This window comes from Scyliorhinus canicula, chromosome 4 (genome assembly GCF_902713615.1).
Source record: "Scyliorhinus canicula chromosome 4, sScyCan1.1, whole genome shotgun sequence".
NCBI lineage: Eukaryota > Metazoa > Chordata > Chondrichthyes > Carcharhiniformes > Scyliorhinidae > Scyliorhinus > Scyliorhinus canicula.
The window spans coordinates 220,511,193-220,533,863 of NC_052149.1; the positions used below are offsets into that span (position 1 = coordinate 220,511,193).

General features: G+C 42.7%; 1 protein-coding gene across 3 annotated transcripts in view; it reads left to right on the forward strand.

The window, feature by feature from the left end:
- glra1 (glycine receptor, alpha 1) overlaps positions 1-22,671 on the forward strand; it is a 154,990-nt gene that overhangs the window by 131,886 nt on the left and 433 nt on the right. The gene's annotated exons all lie outside the window — the stretch shown is intronic.

Below are 22,671 nucleotides of genomic sequence, written 5' to 3' on the forward strand. Positions count from 1 at the left end.
AGCGAACGGTGCACCGCAGGGGTTCGGAACATCCTGCCCACAATTTTCAAACAATACCTGACAAGCACTGGCCCTGTAATCACAATGGTTTGGGCTTTTAAAATTTGACTGGATCCACACAATTTTTATATTAGAAAATGCTGGAAATATTCAACAGGTCCATAAGCATCTAGGGAGATAGAAGTCGAGTTAATATTTCAGGTCAATGACCTTTCACCAGTTTATGTTCATTTTAATACTTCAGTGAAATACTGTATCATTTTTTAATCTATTTATTTGGATAACATAGCAATCTGTTATGAATAATGAGCTGTCTGATGCTGCTGACTTCGAAAGATTCCCTTGTCCATCCATCTGTTTGAATATAGCCACCCACACTTGTTCAAGGGTGAGATCATTTTAAAGAAGAGATAGATTGTCATTTTGTTTCTGTTGAATGCTTTTCTTTTGTTTTGTCAGTTAAATTTCTTGAGTCCTACGAAAATGAAGACAATGATGGTATGATCAAATTACAGTACGTGGGAAGCATAATTGTGATCTGATAATCTGCACATTAAAGGCGGCGAATTGAAGGTAGCAGTACCACTCAGTTCTGGTATGGGCGGCATGATAGCACAGTGGTTAGCACTGTTGCTTCACAGCGCCAGGGACCCGGGTTCAATTGCCGACTTGGTTCACTGTGCGGAGTCTGCGTATTCTCACCGTGTCTGCGTGGGTTTCCTCCGTGTGCTCCGGTTTCTTCCCACAAAGTTCCGAAAAACATGCTTGTTAGGTGAATTGGACATTCTGAATTATCCCTCAGTGTACTCGAACAAGTGCCAGAATGTGGCAACTAGGGGATTTTCACAGTAATGTCATTGCAGTGTTAATGTAAGCCTGCTTGTGACAATAAAGATTATTCAAAATATCTCAACATTATGAATAGCCTGCAGCTCACCTTTAAGCAATGCAAGATCTAAAATGTACTAGCTCTGACTAACACAAACCAGTTTAATAATCCCAATCTGAACAGCTCATTTTAGTGGCTGCTTGGAACATGTCAAATAAACCCCAATTTAGTGGTGGCCAAAATTCTACTGAAACTACTTTGCTAATTGGTTATCCAAACACCCAGATTAGACCCTTAAAAGACTGCAATGTTAAATTGAGACCTCCCCTCTCTCCACCCTATGTTTCATGATTCAGTGCAGTAATTCCTCACTTTGCATTGCAGTTGTGTTCCTGAAAAGTGCAACTTTAAATGACACAACATTAAGCAAACTAGATTTTCCCATTACAACCAATGTAAAAGTTTTAGGTTGGTTACAGAAATTTTTTTAAAACTTTATACCCTGTAAATTTCCATACTTTACTTTGCTAAATAACTGTTTTCGTAAATCATAGAATCATAGAATTTACAGAGCAGAAGGAGGCCATTTGGCCCATCGAGTCTGCACCGGCCCTTACACAGAGCACCCTACTGAAGCCCACGCTCTACCCTATTCCCGTAACCCGCACTTGACATTTTTTTGGACACTAAGGGCAATTTAGCATGGCCAATCCACCTAACCCGCACATCTTTTGGACTGTGGGAGGAAACCGGAGCACCCGGAGGAAGACCACGCAGACACGGGGAGAACGTGCAGACTCCGCACAGTGACTCAAGCCGGGATTCGAACCTGGGACCCTGGAGCTGTGAAGCCGCAGTGCTAACCACTATGCTACCGAACTTCTAAAATTAATTTGGAACTGTCAAAGAAATATGTTAATTCTTTCCAATTGCTTGCCACTCGCCACCTCTTCCACTTCTCACCTCTCCTTACAATTCAACCCTGATTGTGCTCCCTGACTTTCCCACTGGCTGACCTAACTGCTGGCTGCCCTTCCCACTGCCCTCTTCCCTCTCCTGAATGGTGGCAGCCATGAGCGGGAGAGGCAGCCAGTGCAAGGGTGGTCAAGCGGGAGACTCGGTGATGACCAAGAAGAGTGGGGAGTGGGAGAGGCCGTTCCAAAACGGCACCAATCGGGTCACGAAATCCTTTGTGGCACCCAGCGCAAAACAAAGGTAATGAGAAACCACAGCTTTAAATATGAATAACGGCCCTATTAAATCTGTTTTGATGGAGAAAGTTGGTACATAGTTTTTCTTGAAACTATTTATTTATGCTATTTACAAAGACTTTGTGTTAAGTTCATGGTTCTCTGAACACAGACTGTTCCATCTCTTGCTGTCTTGGAGCCTCTTGACTTTGATATCATGCTTACATCATCATTAACATAATTGTCATATGATCATAACCATTAACCCTTTAATCTACAGGGGCAATTTTAATTTAATGCAGTACATATCGGCCCAAGATGGTATGAATGCAACATTCATCTGGTAGGCAGTATCCATTTGCATTCTAATCTCCAGATGGAACTGATTTGATTTTTCAAGGTTCAGAGTATTCATGCTGGGGAAAGGCACCCTGTTGTCATAGTAACTTATGAAATGTGAGATAGCTGACTATACGGTCAATGGAAGAGTCCTGGGAAAAGTGATGTACAGAGAGATCTGGGAGTTCAAGTCCATTGTACCCTGAAGGTGGCAACGCAGGTCGATAGAGTGGTCAAGAAGGCATACAGCATGCTTGCCTTCATCGGACGGGGTATTGAGTACAAGAGTCAGCAGGTCATGTTACAGTTGTATAGGACTTTGGTTAGGCCACATTTGGAATACTGCGTGCAGTTCTGGTTGCCACATTACCAGAAGGATGTGGATGCTTTAGAGGGATGCAGAGGCGGTTCACCAGGATGTTGCCTGGTATGGAGGGTGCTAGCTATGAACAAAGGTGGAGTAGATTAGGATTGTTTTCGTTGGAAAGATGGAGATTGAGGGGGGACCTGATTGAGGTCTATAAAATTATGAGAGGTATGGACAGGGTGGATAGCAACACGCTTTTTCCAAGAGTGGGGGTGTCAATTACAAGGGGTCACGATTTCAAGGTGAAAGGGGGAAAGATCAAGGGAGATGTGCGTGGAAAGTTTTTTACGCAGAGGGTGGTGGGTGCCTGGAACGCTTTGCCAGCGGAGGTGATAGAGGCGGGCAAGATAGCATCATTTAAGATGCATCTAGACAGATATATGAACGGGCGGGGAACAAAGGGAAGTAGATCCTTGGAAAATAGACGACTGGATCGGAGCAGACTGGGAGGGCCGAAGGGCCTGTTCCTGTGCTGTAATTTTCTTTGTTCTTTGTATAAAAGATTTAGGTCACTTTCGAGCCTTCTGGAAGGTGTATGATATAATTGAATAGCAGTTGTTGACTAATCAGAGAAATTAATCAATCAATCTACATTCAAACATTAGATTAGCATCAAACATCCCACAGTTAATCACCCCCAATATTCACCTTGATAAGTTCATAATTTCATAGAAACTGAAGTCATTAAAGTTAGATATTTTATTCTGCAGCTAGCTTATCCCACACTAACCACAGTTTGGATTTACAGGTCAACGTATTAGCATGAAATTTCTCTCATTGTTAATTTAATGCAGTTAATTAAAGGTGAATGCAGCATGTTTCCATTCTACTCCCAGTAACCTTATGAGAAACAAACTTCTCCTTCTGAATTTCCAATGGTTGAATATATTACAATAACCTCTTGTGAAGAGTATTCCAGCTGATGGTGTACAGCATTTACTCCACTTGTTATCAGTGTAATCAATGGGCGCAGTTCAACTAAAAAAAATTCTATGTCCGGTCTCGGACGTGTTTAGCTTCTTGGCGCCTGCAGCACTGGGAAAGACCATCTATTCAACGGCACTTTGCTGTTATTTTTGGACTCGGTGAGGAACTCCCTGTGGAGGCCGCACTTTAACTATCGGTATTCCCACTCTTTGGCACTGCTCGTTATAGTATTCCTGGTGGATGTACGCAGTATTTATTCTGCTTTTTAGCTTTGTACACCATCTATTCCACCTGCTATCAGTATATATGTTGCTTGCACACAGTGTTTATAGCGCTTGTTATTAGTATTCCCACTGGTGGTACACAGTATTTATTCCTCTTGTTCAATATTTATTCCACTTGTTATCAGAATTACTGCTGCCTGTGCACAGTAGGTACAGTTTATTAACATTCCTGTTGTTTGTACACAGTGTTGATACTGCATGTCATCAGTATTTAAGCAGCTCCTACACAATATTTATTTCACCCATTATCAATATTCCTAGGTCTGGACACACTATTTATTCGGCTTGTTCGCAGTATTTAAACTGCTTGTACACTATATATTCCATTAGTCAGCAGCATTTATTTTGCTTGTACACAGTATGAATACCACTTGTTATCAGTATTCCTGCTTCCTATGCACAATATTTATTATGCCTGCTTTCAGCATTCCAGCTGTTTGCATAAACTATTTATATTGCTTTTGCCAGTATCCCTGCTGCTTGTACACGGTATTTATATGACATTTGTTATCAGTATTGCTGCTTGTACATAATATTTATTCTGCTGGCAGTAGTCTTCCTGCTTGTATGCAATATATATTCTGCATTTTATTGGTATTCCTGTTCCTTGTCAGAGTATTGAGGTTGCCTGTACACTTCCTGGTGTGTGCACACAATACTTAATCCACTTGTTACCAGTATTTGCATATTTTATACTGCTTGTTATTAATATTTAAGCTGCTTCCACAATGTATTGATTCTGCTTGTTATAATTATTCCTTGTTATAAGCTGCTTGTGCAAGAGATTTTTTTATGGCTTCTTAAAATTATTCCTGTTGCTTGTACACAGTATTTATACTGCCTGTTATCAATATACTCACTGTTTGTACACAGTATTTATGCTGCATGTTATCAGTATACCCACTGTTTGTACACAGTATTTATACTGCCTGTTATCAGTAGACTCACTGTTTATACACAGTATTTATACCGCTTGTTAACAGTAGACCCACTGTTTGTACACAGTATTTATACTGCCTGTCATCAGTAGACTCACTGTTTATACACAGCATTTATACTGCCTGTTATCAGTAGACCCACTGTTTATACACAGCATTTATACTGCCTGTTGTCATTAGATCCACTGTTTATACACAGTATTTATACCGCTTGTTAACAGTAGACCCACTGTTTGTACACAGTATTTATACTGCCTGTCATCAGTAGACTCACTGTTTATACACAGTATTTATACTGCCTGTTATCAGTAGACCCACAGTTTGTACACAGTATTTATGTTGCTGATCTGTATTGCTACTGCTTGTGCTCAATATTTATTCTGCGTTTTACCATTATTTAAGCTGCTTGTCACAGCATTTACATTGTTTGTTATCTGTATTTTCACTGCTATTACGCAGTATGTATATAGCATTTGTTATTATTGCTGCTTTTACATAATATCTATTCTGCTGGCAGTAGTCTTCCTGCTTGTATGCAATATATATTCTGCATTTTATTGGTATTCCTGTTCCTTGTCAGAGTATTGAGGTTGCCTGTACGCTTCCTGGTGTGTGCACACAATACTTAATCCACTTATTATCTGTATTCACATTGCTTGTATTTGTACTGCTTGTTATCATTATTTAAGCTGCTTCTACAATGCATTGATTCTGCTTGTTCTAAGTATTCCTGCTGCTTGTGCAAGAGTTTGTTTAATGGCTTTTTAAAATGTTTCCTGTTGCTTGTACACAGTATTTATACCACTTGTTATCAGTATACCCACTGTTTGTACACAGTATTTATACTGCCTGTAATCAGTAGACCCACTGTTTGGACACAGTATTTATGCTGCCTGTAATCAGTAGACCCACTGTTTGTACACAGTATTTATGCTGCCTGTTATCAGTAGACCCACTGTTTGTACACAGTATTTATGCTGCCTGTTATCAGTAGACTCACCGTTTGTATACAGTATTTATACTGCCTGCTATTAGTAGACCCACTGTTTGGACACAGTATTTATACTGCCTGTAATCAGTAGACCCACTGTTTGTACACAGTATTTATATTGCCTGTTATCAGTAGACTCACTATTTGTATACAGTATTTATACCGCTTGTTAACAGTAGACCCCCTGCTTGTACACAGTATTTATACTGCCTGTTATCAGTAGACCCACTGTTTGTGCACAGTATTTATACTGCCTGTTATCAGTAGACCCACTGTTTACACACAGTAAATATACTGCCTGTAATCAGTAGACCCACTGTTTACACACAGTAAATATACTGCCTGTTATCAGTAGACCCACTGTTTGTACACAGTATTTATACTGCCTGTTATCAGTAGACCCACTGTTTGTACACAGTATTTATGCTGCCTGTTATTAGTAGACCCACTGTTTGTGCACAGTATTTATGCTGCCTGTTATCAGTAGACCCACTGTTTACACACAGTAAATATACTGCCTGTAATCAGTAGACCCACTGTTTACACACAGTAAATATACTGCCTGTTATCAGTAGACCCACTGTTTGTACACAGTATTTATATTGCCTGTTATCAGTAGACCCACTGTTTACACACAGTAAATATACTGCCTGTTATCAGTAGACCCACTGTTTACACACAGTAAATATACTGCCTGTAATCAGTAGACCCACTGTTTGTACACAGTATTTATATTGCCTGTTATCGGTAGACTCACTGTTTGTACACAGTATTTATACCGCTTGTTAACAGTAGATCCACTGCTTGTATACAGTATTTATACTACCTGTTATCAGCAGACCCACTGTGTGTACACAATAATTATATTGCTGATCTGTATTGCTATTGCTTGTGCACAATATTTATTCTGCGTTTTACCATTATTTATGCTGCTTGTCACAGCATGTATGCTGCTTGATATCTGTATTCCCACTGCTATTACACAGTATTTATAATGCCTGTTATCTGTATTGCTGTTACTTGTTCATAGTATTTGTATTGCTTATTATCAGTATTCCCGCTGAATGCACACAACAATTTGTTATCAGTATACAGGGCGCGATTCTCCACAACAGCCGACGCTGGAGTGAAACCCGGAGTGTTTCACTCCGGCGTCGGAGGCCGCTCCTCGCCCACTATTCTCCCCCCTCCCGGGGTGCCAGAGCGGCCCTCCCGCAATTCTCCCACCCGGCGTGGGGACCGGAGAATCATGCCCACAGTATTTCAACTGCTTCTAATCCGTAATCCCATTGGTTGTACACAGTATTCCTCTTGTTATCAGTATTTCTACTGCTTGTGCAGTTTCATATCGCTTGTCAAAGTTACCGTTGCTTGTATACTATATTTGTGCTGCTTGTTATCATTATTCCTGCTGCATCTAGACAATATTTATGCCACTTGTTACTCGTATTCCCATTGTTTATACACAACAGTATTTTGTCCCACTTATCAGTAATCCTGCTATTTGAACACATTTATACCATTTGTTATCATTACTCCTTCCCACTGCTTGTATACAGTATTTACTGCACTTAGCAATATTCCTGCTGCTTGCACACAGTATTTATTTTGCCTTCATTCAATATGCCACATACTTGTCCATAATACTAATTCTATTTGTTATCAGTGTTAAGCTTCTTGTGTACAGTCTTTATGCTTGTTATCAGTACAAGATGCCTGCACTCAGTATTTATACTGCTTGTTACACGTATTCCCATTGCCTGTGTATTTACTGCACAAACTATCACAAGCTGCAGCTTGTACTCAATATGGGAACCTCACACTTGGGAGCAGGAGTAGAACATTCGGACCTTGGTCCTGGTCCGCCATTTGATTCAGCCATAACTGAACTTATTGTGGCCACCACTTTCCAGCCTGCTGCACATAACCCTTGACTCGTCTGTCTACCACATATCTATCCAACTCAGCATTGAATAAATTCAATGACTCGACCGCCACTCCTTTCACCGGAAGTGAATACCACAGACTAACAACCCACAGAGAAAGAGATTTCTCCTCATATCCCTCTAAAAAGCGATACCCCTTATTTTAAAACTCGATTCCCTTCTAGCATCCACCATATTAAGGCCTCTCAGGATTGTACATTTTTCAATCAGATCGCCTCTCGTTATTTGTTTCGAACATATGAATTAGGAATGGGTGTCGGCCACTTGGCCCCTTGGGTCTGCCCCACTATTTAATAGGATCACCACTAATCTGATTACAACATCGCCTCCACATTCCCAAAAACCCTCTATAACCTTTCACCGCACCCCCCTCCCTTGCCATCAAAAATCTATCCAACTCTAATTTAAAAATATTCGAAGACTCTGCTTCCATCACCTATAACCCTCTGAGAGAATAATTTTCCCAATTTCTGTCTTAAATGGGCAACCTTTTGTTTTTAAACAGTGACCCTAAGTTCCAGGTTCTTTCACAAGATCAAGCATCCTTTCCACATCCACCCTTTCAACATCCCTTAGGATCTGACATGTTTCAGTCAAATTGCCTCTTACTTTTCTTTTTTTTTTAATTTAAAGTACCCAATTCATTGTTTCCAGTTAAGGGGCAATTTAGCGTGTTCAATCCACCTACCTTGCACAATTCTTTTTGGGTTGTGGGGGTGAAACCCACGCAAACACGGGGAGAATGTGGAAACTCCACATGGACAGTGACCCAGAGCCGGGATCGAACCTGGGACCTCGGCGCCGTGAGACTGCAGTGCTACCACTGCGCCACCGTGCTGCACTTGCCTCTTACTCTTCTAAACTCCTTGGACAAACCTGGTTCGCCCAATTTTTCCTCAAAAGGCAACCCACCTATCCCAGGTATTGGTTGAGTAAATCTTTGCCGAACTGCTTCCAATGCATTTACATCCTTCTTTAAATAAGGAGACCAATACTGTATACAGTACTCGAGATGTGGTCTCACCGATGCCTTGTACAACTATAGCATAACCTCTCTCATTTTGTATTCAATTCACTTGCAGTAAAACATGCCAGTCTGTTAGTTTGCCTATTACTCCCTGTTTCTGCACACTAATCCTTTTGCGCTAGGACATCCAAATCCCTCTGCATCTCTGAGCTCTGCAATCTTTCACCGTTTAGATGATAAGAAGAAGTCTTACAACACCAGGTTAAAGTCCACCAGGTTGGTTTTGAATCGCTAGCTTTTGGAGCGCAGCTCCTTCCTCAGGTGAAGTAGGAGCTGAGCTGTGCTCCGAAAGCTAGTGATTCGAAAAAAATCTGTTGGACTTTAACCTGGTGTTGTAAAACCTCTAACTGTGCCCACTCCAGTCCAACACCATCATCTCCACATCACATTTAGATGATGGGTGAGATCTTCTGGCCGTTCATATGAGCAGGATCTTCCAGTCCTCTCCCCCCCCCCCCCCCCCCACCCCCATGGGTTTCACAATGGCATGGGGTGGATTCAATGGGATTTGCCACAGAGATGGGAACAGAAGATCCCATCAATGGTGGGCCACCTCCCACCACCGTGATGCATCCCACAGGGAGACCAGAAAATCTCATCCAATACATTTTTATTCCTACTTCCAAAATAGAAATGTTCAGTTCACATTTTCCCACATTATACTCCATTTGCCAGATTTTTGCTCACTCATTTAAACTATCTATATCCCTTTGTAGTTTTCCCATTTCCTCTTCACAACATACTTTCTAAATTATGTTTGCATCATCAGCAAATTTAACAACCATACCTTTGGTCTCTTCAACCAAGTCATTTGTATAAATTTTAACAAGTGGAGGCAGTAGAACTGATCGATCACTGTGGCAAACCACTTGGTACATCTTACCAACCAGAAAATGGTCCATTTATGCCAACTCTCTGTTTCCTGTTGGGCAGCCAATCTTCCATGCAGGCTAATATGCCGCCTGCACCATGAGCTTTTATTTTCCACAATAACCTTTAATGTGGCACCTAATCAAATGTCTTCTTGAAAACAGTGTCATGAGGATGTTCTTTGTTCCCCTTGACCCACAACCCATGTTCCTTCTTCCAAGAACTCCAATAATTTGGTTCAATGTGATTCCTCTCTCAAAAAACCATGTTGACTCTGCCGGATTGAATTTACCTAAGTGCCCTGCTATAATGTATTTAATAATACCTTCAAACATTTTCCTTATGACTGATGCTAAACTAACTGCCCTGTAGTTTCCCACTTTCTACCTCTACCCCTTTTTGAGTGAAAGAGTTCTATTAGCTATTTTCCAATCGAACGGTACTTTCCCCAGAATCAAATTAATTTTGTAAAATTAAAACCAGTGAATCAACTATCTCACTTTAAGACCATTCGATGAAATCCATCAAGAATCGGGGACTTGTGAGCCCACATCTCCAACAATTTGTTCAGTACCACGTCTCTGGTGATTGTCATTCTCTTGAGTTCCCCCTTCCATTTCCTGATTTATTTATTTCCTTATATTTCCTTATTATTTACTTATAATAATAATCATAATAATAATAATCTTTAATATTGTAGGCTTACATTAATACTGCAGTGAAATGACTGTGAAAATCCCCTAGTCGCCACACTCCGGCACCTGCTTGGCTACACAAAGGGAGATTTCAGAATGTCCAATTCACCTAACAAACACGTCTTTCGGGACTTTTGCGCAGGATTCTCTCAGCCTGGGGCCGGTCCGGAGAATCCTCGCCATCGGGGCGAATGACGCCACACCGCCTCAACGCTGGGACACAATTCTCCTCAGAGTGGAGAATAGGTGCCATTGGCGGCGGCTTGGTCGGCGCGGCGCCGGTCGGGGGCCGCTTTACATGGCCATCCCGCCGATTCTCGGCCCGAGTGGGCCAAGCGGCCGAGGCAAAAACCCAAGTCCCGCAGGCGCCGTTCTAATCTGCTCTCAGCAGGCGGGACCTCGTCGTGGAAGGGTCAGGGGGCGCCTTTTGGGGGGGGAGGGGGGATGGACCCCAGGAGGGGGCCTCCGTTGTGGCCTGTCCCACGATCAGGGCCCACCAATCGGCGGGCCAGCCTCTCGTGCTGGGGGCCTCCTTTCTTCCCCGGCGGCCCCTTTAGCCCTACGCCAGTTGCATCGGGGCCGGCGCGGAGAAGGAAGCCACTGCGCATGCGCGGACCCCGCGGCGCCCAATTAACGCCGGAATCAGCAGTTGGAGCGGTGTGAGCCCCTGGCCCCCTGCAGGAGCTAGAATTGCTGATCCTGAGGCCGTGTTGACGCCATCAGAGAATCCCACCCTCTATATCTTCAATAATGAAGACCAATGTAAACCTTCTGTTCAATGCTTCAGCTATCTCCTTATTATCCACTATTAATTCCACAGACTCACCTTCTGTAGGATCAACACTCGCTGTGTTAACTCTATTCTTTTTAAAATAGCTACAGAAATTCGTACTATCTGTCTTTATATTTCTAGCTAGCTTTCTCTCATCCTCTAGGCCCTCAGAGGCCCTCAGGGGGTCAGGCTCTAGACAAGGTGGTACCTGGCACCCCTGCTGCCACCTTGGCACTGCCGCAAGGGCACCCTGACAGTTTAAGCCTGGCACTGGCAGGATGCCCAGGTGGCACAACCAGGCTGGCAGGGGCATTGCTAGGGTACCAAGCTGGCAAGGTCAAGGTACCCGAGTGGCAGGTTTCCCGTGCCTGGTATTGGGCCTAGGGGTGCCCTGTCCTTATACGGTATGGTGAGGTAGAGCTCGAGGACCCCCTACCTAGTAACAACCTGCCAAACATGCCCAAAATGGGACTCTGTGTTTTTTCCATTGAATCACAAACTGAGCCTTTAATATTGTCTTTTTTATTATTTTTGTAACTTCTAGCCTTATCTGTTGTTTTACTCCTAGATTTATCTTCTCTATCCTTTCTGTCATGGTCTGTTCAGCAGTGCCTTTTTCTCGTGCCTTGTCTTTACTCTTTCATTTCCTACCTCTTCCCAAATTTGATCTTGTGACTCCGCTATTTAGTTTAAAGTCCTCTCCACTTGGCTAATTATGTGACTCACGAGAACACTTGTTCCTGCATGGTTCAAGTGTCGCCCTTCCCAATGGTACAGCCCCTACTTCCCCCAGTACTGGTGCCAGTGCCCTCCAAACTGGACCCCACGTCGCACAACAGCCTTTGAGCAACAGCTTCATTTCTCTAATCTTATTTGCCCCGTGCCAATTGGCACTAATTATTATCTTTGAAGGTCTGCTTCTTAATTTGGTGCCGAGCTCTTCATACTGACTATGCAGATCCTCTTTCCTTATCCTGCCTCTGTTGGTCGTACCTACATAGGCCACAATGAATGGATCCATCCCCTCCCACTCGAAGCTCATCACCACTGAGTAGTTGTCTACAATACTGGCAGACATCGTAGCATTCTGGGCCCTTGTTCTTTGCTGCAATGAACACCCTCATGACACTGTTTATATACTGCTTCAATAAGGTCACCCTTAATTCTTCTCAACTCCGTTGAGTAAGGTAAAGAAAAGCTAAGTCACCATAGTCCCAGATGACCATGGGCTGCTTTCCACTTTGAGGGGAAGAGCTGACTGGTGGTGGTTTAACCTGAGGATCACCACACCTCAGGCGAGGGACAAGGTTGACAAGGTGGGGCCTTCATGAATAACCTCAGCTGGTACGGAATTGAACCCATGCTGCTGGCCTTGTTCTGCATCACAAATGAGCTGTCTAGCCCACTGAGCTAAACCAGCCTCCTTTAAGTAAGGCCCAACCTGTTCAATCTTTCTTCATAAGATAACTCCTTTGTCCGAAAATTGGACAAACTCCTACGCAGTTATATCGTTTTTCAAGTAAGGAGCCCAAAACTGTACTTGATCCTCCAGACGGTGTCTCACTAAGCCTCTGTATAGCTGCAGTAATACTTCCCTACTTTTATATTCCATTCCCTGTGGGTGGCACGGTAGAACAATGGTTAGCACTGTGGCTTCACAGGGCCAGGGACGCGTGTCTGTGCGGATCTGCATGTTTTCCCTTTGTCTGCGTGGGTTTCCTCTGGTTTCATAGAACATAGACATAGAACAGTACAGCACAGAACAGGCCCTTCGGCCCTCGATGTTGTGCCGAGCAATGATCACCCTACTGAAACCCACGTAACCCATATCCCAACAATACCCCCATTAACCTTACACTACGGGCAATTTAGCATGGCCAATCCACCTAACCCGCACATCTTTGGACTGTGGGAGGAACCGGAGCACCCGGAGGAAACCCACGCACACACAGGGAGGACGTGCAGACTCCACACAGACAGTAACCCAGCCGGGAATCGAACCTGGGACCCTGGAGCTGTGAAGCATTGATGCTAACCACCATGCTACCGTGAGGCCCCAAGTCCCGAAAGATGTGCTTGTTAGTTGAATTGGGCATTCCAAATTCTCCCTCAGTATATCCGAACAGGCACCGTGGTGTGGCGACCAGGGGATTTTCACAGTAACTTCATTGCAGTGTTGATGTGAGCCTGCTTGTGATACTAATAAAGATTATATTTTTTAATATAAATGACAATATTCAGTTTGCTTTCCTGATCATTTGCTGTACCCACACACTAATGTTTTGTGATTCATGTGCCAGGGCACCCTGATTCCTTTGTACCACAGGTACTGCAATCTGTCTCTATTTAAATACTACACTGATTTTCTAATCTTCCTGCCAAAGTGGAGTCTTCCTGCCAGAGTGTTGACGGCGGTGTCAAAAACGGCACGAGCGACAACGCCGTCAATGGGCCTCCAGGCTCAGGCATTCACCCCTTCCTAGGGGGCTAGTACGGCGCTGGTACATTGTGCTGAGTGCGGAGTACGGAGTACTGACCGCTCGAAAGCCAGCGCGGCAAGTCCGGCATGGGTCCGCGCATGTGCACCACGGCCGGCGCGGGTCCGCGCATGCGCACCACGGCCGGCGCAGGTCCGTGCATGCACATGGGTTTCTGTCTCCACGCCGGCTCCTGGGCAATATGGCGGAGCCCGACATGGCCCTGGCGCAGAGGAACACATGCCCCCCCCTCGGAATTAGCCCGCCCGCCAATCAGTAGGCACCGATCGCGGGCCTGGCCACCGTGGAGGCCCCCCACCCCCCGGAGTCGGATTTCACCCCCCCTCCCCCCCAGGACGGCACTCGCAACCAGAATGCCGAGGTCCCACTGGGTAGGACCATACGTTACCCATGCCGGCGGGACTCAGCGGGCACTCGGCCCGTCGTGCGCAGAGTATCGCCGGGGGGGGGGGGGGCGCTTTCAACGATTGGCACGGTGGCAACCCTGCGGGCATGATCGGTGCCGATTCTCCAGTCGCCGTGCACCCCCCCCACCCCCGGCGAATCTCCGACCTGGCGCGAGATCGGAGAATCCGGCCCATGTGTTCACATTTCCCATTTTCCCACATCATAATCCATCTGCCAATTTTTTGCCCACTTGCCTAATATATCTCCATTCCTTTGTAGATGATCTCCTCACAGAGACTTACTTTTCTACCTATCTTGCAGTCATTCGCAAATTTAACTGCCAAACATTCAGTCCCATCATCCAAGTCATTGATTGTAAATAATTGGATTTGTCTATCATATCATTTATTCTGCTCTTTATCTCTGCTCCTTGGCAGCATGTTTATTCTGCCTTTTAGCAGTATTGCTGTTGCTTTTACAAAATACTTATACAGCTTCTTATCAGTATTCCCACTACTTGTACACAGGTGTTGTACAGTTTAGCAGTATTCCCACTATTAGTACACAGTATTTATACAGTTTCTTGGTATTCCCACTATTTGTATACATTATTTATAAAATTTATCAGTATTCCCTCTATTTGAACACAGTTGTTGTACAGGTTATCGGTATTCCCACTATTTCGACACATGTGTTGTACAGTTTATCAGTATTCCTCCTATTTGTAGACCATATTTGTACAATTTAGCAGTATTCCCACTATTTGCACACAGGTGTGGTACAGATTTTCAGTATTCCCATTATTTGCACACAAGCATGGTACAGTTTATCAGTATTTCTGCTTTGTGTACACAGGTATTATACCGTTTATCAGAATCCTGCTATTTGTCCACAGTATTTATACAATTTATCAGTTTTCCCACTATTTATACACAGGTGTTGTACAGTTCATCAATATTGTCACTCTTTGTACACTGGAGTTGTACAGTTTCTCAGCATTCCCACTATTTGTACACAGTGTTTATACAGTTTCAGTATTTGCGCTATATATACAAAGCATTTATTCTGCTTGCTGTCATTATTTAAGTTGCCTGTATTCTTTCTGTGTTTTATCAATATTTAAACTGCCTGTAAGCAGTCGTTATGCTGCTTGTTCTCAGCATTTTACTGCTTGTGCTCTGTATTTATACCGCTTATTAGCACTATTACTGCTGTTTGTGCACTGCATTTGTTCTACTTGTTTTCAGCATTTAAGCTGCTTGTATATAGTGTCACAGACAGTTTGTGGTGTCTTATTGCCCATGATCCAAATGCTTTCATCTGCGAAGGTTGAGTGGTTTCTTACCCTGCGCGTGGTTTGTCCCAATTGAAATAATTTCCAGCAGCAAGCCTTTGTGAATTTCAAAATACAGATTATGCATTATCACACACTTGCTCCAGAGGTTTAAATGCAATGTTTCACACACACCATCAAATGCACAATTGATTAGATACAGATGAAGAAATACAGTTACTCCCTAGTGTTATTTAAGTCTATTTCATAGTATGCCTATAATTTTTTGGATGATTGGAGGTTTTGGCTGGAGTGGAAGTCTTGTAAAGCAGAGAATTCTCAGGAAGCTGTGAGGCTTCTTTCAGTTGAATTTCCAGTAGGTTGGCTCTCAGATTAACTTGATTTTTGAACAGATTGGAGAGAATCCTTCTCTGATTTTCAAGTTATCTGCTGTTTTACCTTGGCTGTGTGTGGTTGGTTTACAACTGGTTTGATTGCTTTTCGGATCTGTTTCCGATGGGTCTGATACAAACACCTTTTGCTGCTATTTTTGAAAAGAACAGGTGAAAAACATGACTGCCATAATCATGTGGCCAATTACCAATCCAAAGTCCTTCTTCCAAAAAATCTAATGGGTTGGATTTTCACACTTCTGTGTGTTCATGGCACAGCGATGGCTTTGAATTGAATACTCACTCAATTTAGATTACCCATTTGAATATCTTTCGAGAGACACATTGAACATCAATGTCTTTATGAGCCAAGGTTAAATATAAAGACAAATTGGCTAATATGTGGTCGACATTTTTATTGACAGTTCATCGTTAAGAAATGGATGTTAATTTCAGAAGTGGCTGTGATTGTCCATATTTTAGTTAGGTATGTGTTTGAGTTTGGGTCTGACTGGAGCCAATATTGCCAAAGTCACATAATATGCTGCCAGTCAGCGTAAAAGCTGTTGTCTCCATTTTAAAATACAGCTATAATATTTGTAATATCTTCATACCTGCACGGGGCATGCCAACAGTATTTCTACAGCCTGCTTTCGGTATTCCTGCTTTAGCAAACTATTTATTTTGTTTGTTATCAGTACTGCGGCTACTTGTACACAGTATTTATATTGCTTGTTCTTGGTATTCATGCTGGATGCACATGAAATATGTGCCTCGTGTTTACTGAAGCTGCTTGTTTATTTATTCCGCTTGATATCAGTGCTTATTAATCCTTAATCCTTGTACACAGGATTTCTACTGCAACCCAGAGGTTGTACATAGTATTTTACTTCACTTGTTATTAGTATTCCCATTGCTTGTGCACAATATTTTTATCTTTTATTATCAGCCTGCCTCCTGCTTATCCGCAGTTTTCATGCTGCTTGTTACTAGTATTCGCACAGCTTGTATGCAGCATTACTGCACTTGTTATCTGTATTGTTGTTGTGTGTGCACAATATTTTTATTCTACTGGTTATCAGTCTTCCCGTTGTTTGTGCACAATATATATGCAGCTTGTTCAAACTGTTTGTATGCAACGTTTATAAATCTTATCGGTATTGCTGTCATTTTACCCGCCATTTATTCTGCTGTTGTCAATATTTAAGCTGCTTGTACACAATATTTATTTTGTGCATTCTTATTTACGCTACATGATTATGGGCATTTCCTCTGCTTGTACACAGTATTTATTCCGCTTATTGTCAGTATCACTGCTGCTTGCACATGCTATTTGTCCTACTTGTTAGCGGTATTCCCATTGGTGGCACTCAAAAATACATTCCACTTGTTATCAACATTTAAGCTGCTTGTCAATATTTATTCCATTAGATATAATTATTGACACAGTTTGTATCTACTGGACACCTTTAGTTATTAACTTTCTGGCTGCTTGTTCCTGGTATGGGTGTAATCAGTATTCCTGCTACTTTTCCATGGTAGTTATCTGCTTGATATCAGTTTTGGCGATGTTTGTACACAGTAATTATTCTGCTTGTTATCAGTGTATCTGCAGCTTAGCATCCACACTGATTATAGTTTTTCCACTGCTTACACAGTATTCATATTGTTTGTTATCAGTGTACTGTATAGGGGCAGCACGGTAGCATGGTGGTTAGCATAAGTGCTTCACAGCTCCAGGGTCCCAGGTTCGGTTCCCGGCTGGGTCACTGTCTGTGCGGAGTCTGCATGTCCTCCCCGTGTGTGCGTGGGTTTCCTCCGGGTGCTCCGGTTTCCTCCCACAGTCCAAAGATGTGCGGGTTAGGTGGATTGGCCATGCTAAATTGCCCGTAGTGTCCTAAAAAGTAAGGTTAAGGGGGGGTTGTTGGGTTACGGGTATAGGGTGGATACGTGGGTTTGAGTAGGGTGATCACTGCTCGGCACAACATCGAGGGCCGAAGGGCCTGTTCTGTGCTGTACTGTTCTATGTTCTATGTATTTATGCTGCTTGATATCAGCATTGTCTCTGCTTTACACAGCATTTATATTGATAATTATTGGTATTTCCACTACCTTTACACAATATGTATACTGCTGGTTAACAATATTCTAGTTGCTTGTACAAGGTTTTCACACCGCTTGTCCTATTAGCATTCATGTTGCTCACACACAGTATTTTTACTGTTTATCAGTATTGCCCCAGTTTTTTACACTGCATTTAAATCCTTTATTATGAGTATTTCCTTAACTTTCATTCAATATTTTTTCAGCTTGTTTTCGGTAATCCTGCTACTCACACACACTATTTGCAGCACATGTTTTCATTTATGTGCTTGTACACAGTAACTGCTTTATCAGTATTCTTGTTGGCTGTACCCAGTATATTCCCACTGCTTGTACCTCCAGTGTACACAATTTTTACTTTGCATTTTATCTATATTTTAGCTGCCTGTACATAATATTAACTCCACCTGTGATCAGTATTCGTGCTGCTAGTACATAGTATTTATGCTGCATCTTATCAGTAATCACGCTGTTTGGACAAGGTTTTTATGTTGCTTGTATTATTATTATTATTGTACACAGTGTTCCTGTTGCTTGTATGCAGTATTCCTGTTGCTTGTATGCAGTATTCCTGTTGCTTATATACAGTATTCCTGATGCTTGTATACAGTATCCCTGATGCTTGTATACAGTATCCCTGATGCTTGTACACTGTATTCCTAATGCTTGTATACAGTATTCTTGATGCTTGTGCACAGTATTCCTGATGCTTGTACACTATATTCCTGATACTTGTATACAGTATTCCTGATGCTTGTATACAGTATCCCTGCTGCTTGTACGCTGTATTCCTAATGCTTGTATACAGTATTCTTGATGCTTGTGCACAGTATTCCTGATGCTTGTACACTATATTCCTGATACTTGTATACAGTATACCTGATGCTTGTATATGTATCCCTGATGCTTGTACACTGTATTCCTAATGCTTGTATACAGTATTCTTGATGCTTGTGCACAGTATCCCTGATGCTTGTACACTATATTCCTGATACTTGTATACAGTATTCCTGATGCTTGATTACAGTATCCCTAATGCTTGTATACAGTATTCCTGATGCTTGTATACAGTATCCCTGATGCTTGTACACTATATTCCTGATACTTGTATACAGTATTCCTGATGCTTGATTACAGTATCCCTAATGCTTGTATACAGTATTCTTGATGCTTGTGCACAGTATTCCTGATGCTTGTACACTATATTCATGATACTTGTATACAGTATTCCTGATGCTTGTATACAGTATCCCTGATGCTTGTACACTGTATTCCTAATGCTTGTATACAGTATTCTTGATGCTTGTGCACAGTATTCCTGATGCTTGTATACAGTATTCCTGATGCTTGTACACTGTATTCCTGATGCTTGTATACAGTATTCTTGATGCTTGTGCACAGTATTCCTGATGCTTGTATACAGTATTCCTGATGCTTGTACACTGTATTCCTGATGCTTGTATACAGTATTCTTGATGCTTGTGCACAGTATTCCTGATGCTTGTATACAGTATTCCTGATGCTTGTACACTGTATTCCTGATGCTTGTATACAGTATTCTTGATGCTTGTACACAGTGTTTCTGATGCTTGTACACAGTATTCTTGATGCTTGTACACAGTATTCCTGATGCTTGTATACAGTACTCGCACCACTTGTTATCAATATTCTTCATCCTTGTGCACAATATTCTTGCTGGATATATGTAGTATTATTTTCTGCTTGTTGTCAGCATCACAACTGATTGTACAGTTTATACCACCTGTTATCAGTATTCCGGCTGCTGGTGTGCATTATTCCTGCTGCTTATGCAGTGTGATGCTTTTGCACGGTCTCTCCATTATGTATTCATGGCATTCCTGCTGCTCTTGCACATTATTTCTGTTGTTTATGCTTGACCTCTCTGATGTTTGTATTCTTTACTTCAAGGTTTCTGTATTTCTGCTACTGGTACCTAAGTATTCCATTAGGACAGGTTATCACTCCTTATGTGTAGTACTTCTGCTGGTTGTGCCCAGTGCTTTCACTATTTGCATCCAGCACACCTTTGTACCAAAATCTTCTGATTCCTTTGATCCTCATTTCTATGCACCAAAATTCCCATGATTCAACGGCCCTGCAGTTCCTCGTATCCTTACCATTTCATTGGGTCTGGTATTCCTGCCACTTCCATTATTTATTTCCTCTGATTGTTTTAGTACTCGATCTTGCCTGGGATTTCCTATGCCCTGTATTTGTTGTGCTCTGCCAAGTATTTCACTGTGCCGAGTATTCCCACTCCGACTGTCTCATTTATCCTCTCTGTGTGCTTTATTTGTCCTGCTGGTGCCTGGCACTTGTGCTGCTTGTCTCCAGTTTTACAGCGATAGTATATCCCAGTCTGACATGCATAGCAGTCATATAGGGCATGCATTAGAGAAGGGATTAGTTCTGATTTCAATCAAAGGTGAAGCTATGAATCAAAATTAAGCCCCGAATGAATGTCTTCTGGAAATGAACTGCCTACATTGCGGCTATTTTTAACTGCACATCACAGAGCCGACAGCTGGCATAAATCAGGCACCAACACAAGGACAGCTCATTGTTCATCTACCAATATGTATATAAATGGTTGGAAGAGCAGGCAAGGACATGGGAGCAAAGAATAGGATACAAGAGAAAAATTAGACACATTTTTTTGAAGTATTGAATGAAAGGATGGCTCAATGTTAAAATATTGGTCTGCACCTCATCGTACCATTACACGGGTTTATGACTTTGAATTTCAATTTAATAGAGGTTAAGCACATTTCATAAGGATCAAGGTAAAGTGATAAAAGGGAGGTTTGGTATGGAGTGAAGATTGGGGTTGCGAGTGAAATAACTCTGGCGGGGACTGTGTGATGAGAAAAGACTCAGGGCGGAAACTTGTTGAGGCCTCAGGGGTCACGCCTTCCTGCAGGAGAGCTGGTGAGAGACCCGCGCTGACTCTTTTCAGGAAGTCCTGCCGATGCACACGCCAGCACGAGGCGACTGGCAGGCCTTCCCCTGGAATCTAGGCCGTACAGTGGATGTCTCGCTTACTGAAAAATGACAGCCAGCCAGAGGCTGGTAGTTCTTCTGCTCAACAGTGCCACTGGGAAGCAGTGGTTGCTGCATGGAAAACGCCTGTCTGGGTCCCCAGATCTCAGAGAGACGCAGGCCAGAAGTAAGTAATGAGGGGGAATGTTTTGCAAGGCGGTGATCATGGGAAAGGTGTCCAAGGGGATCGACAGCAAGGACAGGGGGCAGATCTCAGTAGGCAACCCCTCTTCCTGATGTTGAGTTGCTCAATGAGACACTGAGTGCTTTTGATTGAAAGACCCGCATGCCCAACAGCATCATCCCACCCCCCACACCCCCACCCCCAAGGCCTCTCAACCAGCAAGCCAACAGATGATGTCCTGAAATGGTCTTAATTGGCCACTTGAGGGCCTGAATAGGTGGTGGGGTGGGAAGGTCTATCACGAACCTTCCCACCCATGACTTAATTCTGGTACAGGCAGGGAGGTAGTGGTTCTCTGGTGCACCACCATCCCTCCTAATCACATGCCCTTTCTGTCTTCAAGCTCACCATGAGCAAGACCAGAGCATTCCACCCTAAGGTTCAGGGAAAAGGAAAGAAGTCAATGGTCACAACTACCAATCTCTAATAGAAAAAGAAGCCTTGCAAAAATTTAACTGTCACTTAGTTTAAAGGAAAAATGTTCTACTAAATAGTGTCATCCCTTAGCCTCCCACTTAAAGGAATTATTGAGCACTTCTGTATCTGTGTAAAACATTTGATAATGTAGCAAAGCAGCAACAAATAAAGAGGTTATAAATTCTTAGGAGGCGAGTTGAAGCTGAAAAACAACTTGCATTTATTAAGTGCCTTTAAACTAATAAAATGCCCCAAGATGCTGCCCAGAAAGCAAAATATGACACGTTACGTCAGACTGGCAAAACCTCGCCAAAGTGGTAGGTTTTAAAGAATGTTCTAAAGGAGGAGAGGGAGGGAGAGAGGTGAAGAATTGTAGGGAGGGAAATCCAGAGCTTAGGGCTGAGGTGGCTTAAGGCATGAGCACCATTGGTGAGGTTCAAGAGGCTGGAATTAGAAGAGATCTCTGAAGGACTGAGGGAGGCTACAAAGATGGAGAGAAGTCAGACAGGCCTTGGAGGGATTTGAAGACAAGAATGAGTTTTTTTTTTAAGATTGGTATGAGTTCGAGAGGCTAAATGAGAGTGGCTTTGGACAGGTTGACAAGAGTTGTAATTGGCTAATGGCTGAGCGACAGTTTGGAGCTGTTGCAAGACCTCCTAGCTGGAGGAGGACAGATTGGTGGTGAAGGAGGTGCAAAAAGAAGCAGCAAAGTTTCTTAGGATTGATAAAGAGGCAAACCAACTGGAAATGATCAGGAGGATCTAAACTCATGGCAATTCATGGAAGTTATCCTAAATTTTTTCAGAAACCTATATTGGTTCCAGATCAGTGGACAGATGTTTTCACTGTTGTGTTGTTGATCGCTGTATCCTCATTGACTGGTTATCTTCATTAGACTTTTTAAAACAATCATTTGAGTTCACCTGCTGGAACCAGTCTGGATTGGAATCAATTTTTGTAAAAATATTCAGTCAATGTCAGTTTAAGCTCACAACCTGAAGAAGCAGAGAATACAGCAGTTTCTCTGGATCAGAGACAATTGAATCAATGTCAACGAAGCCATTTTGCACTGCATCTAGTTATTGCACTTGATCTTTTGTTACTTTTGGCAAGGTCTGCTGAAACTTCCCATATGTAGAAAAGTCAGGGGCTAGGCAGGCTTTCACTCGAAGATTTTATGAA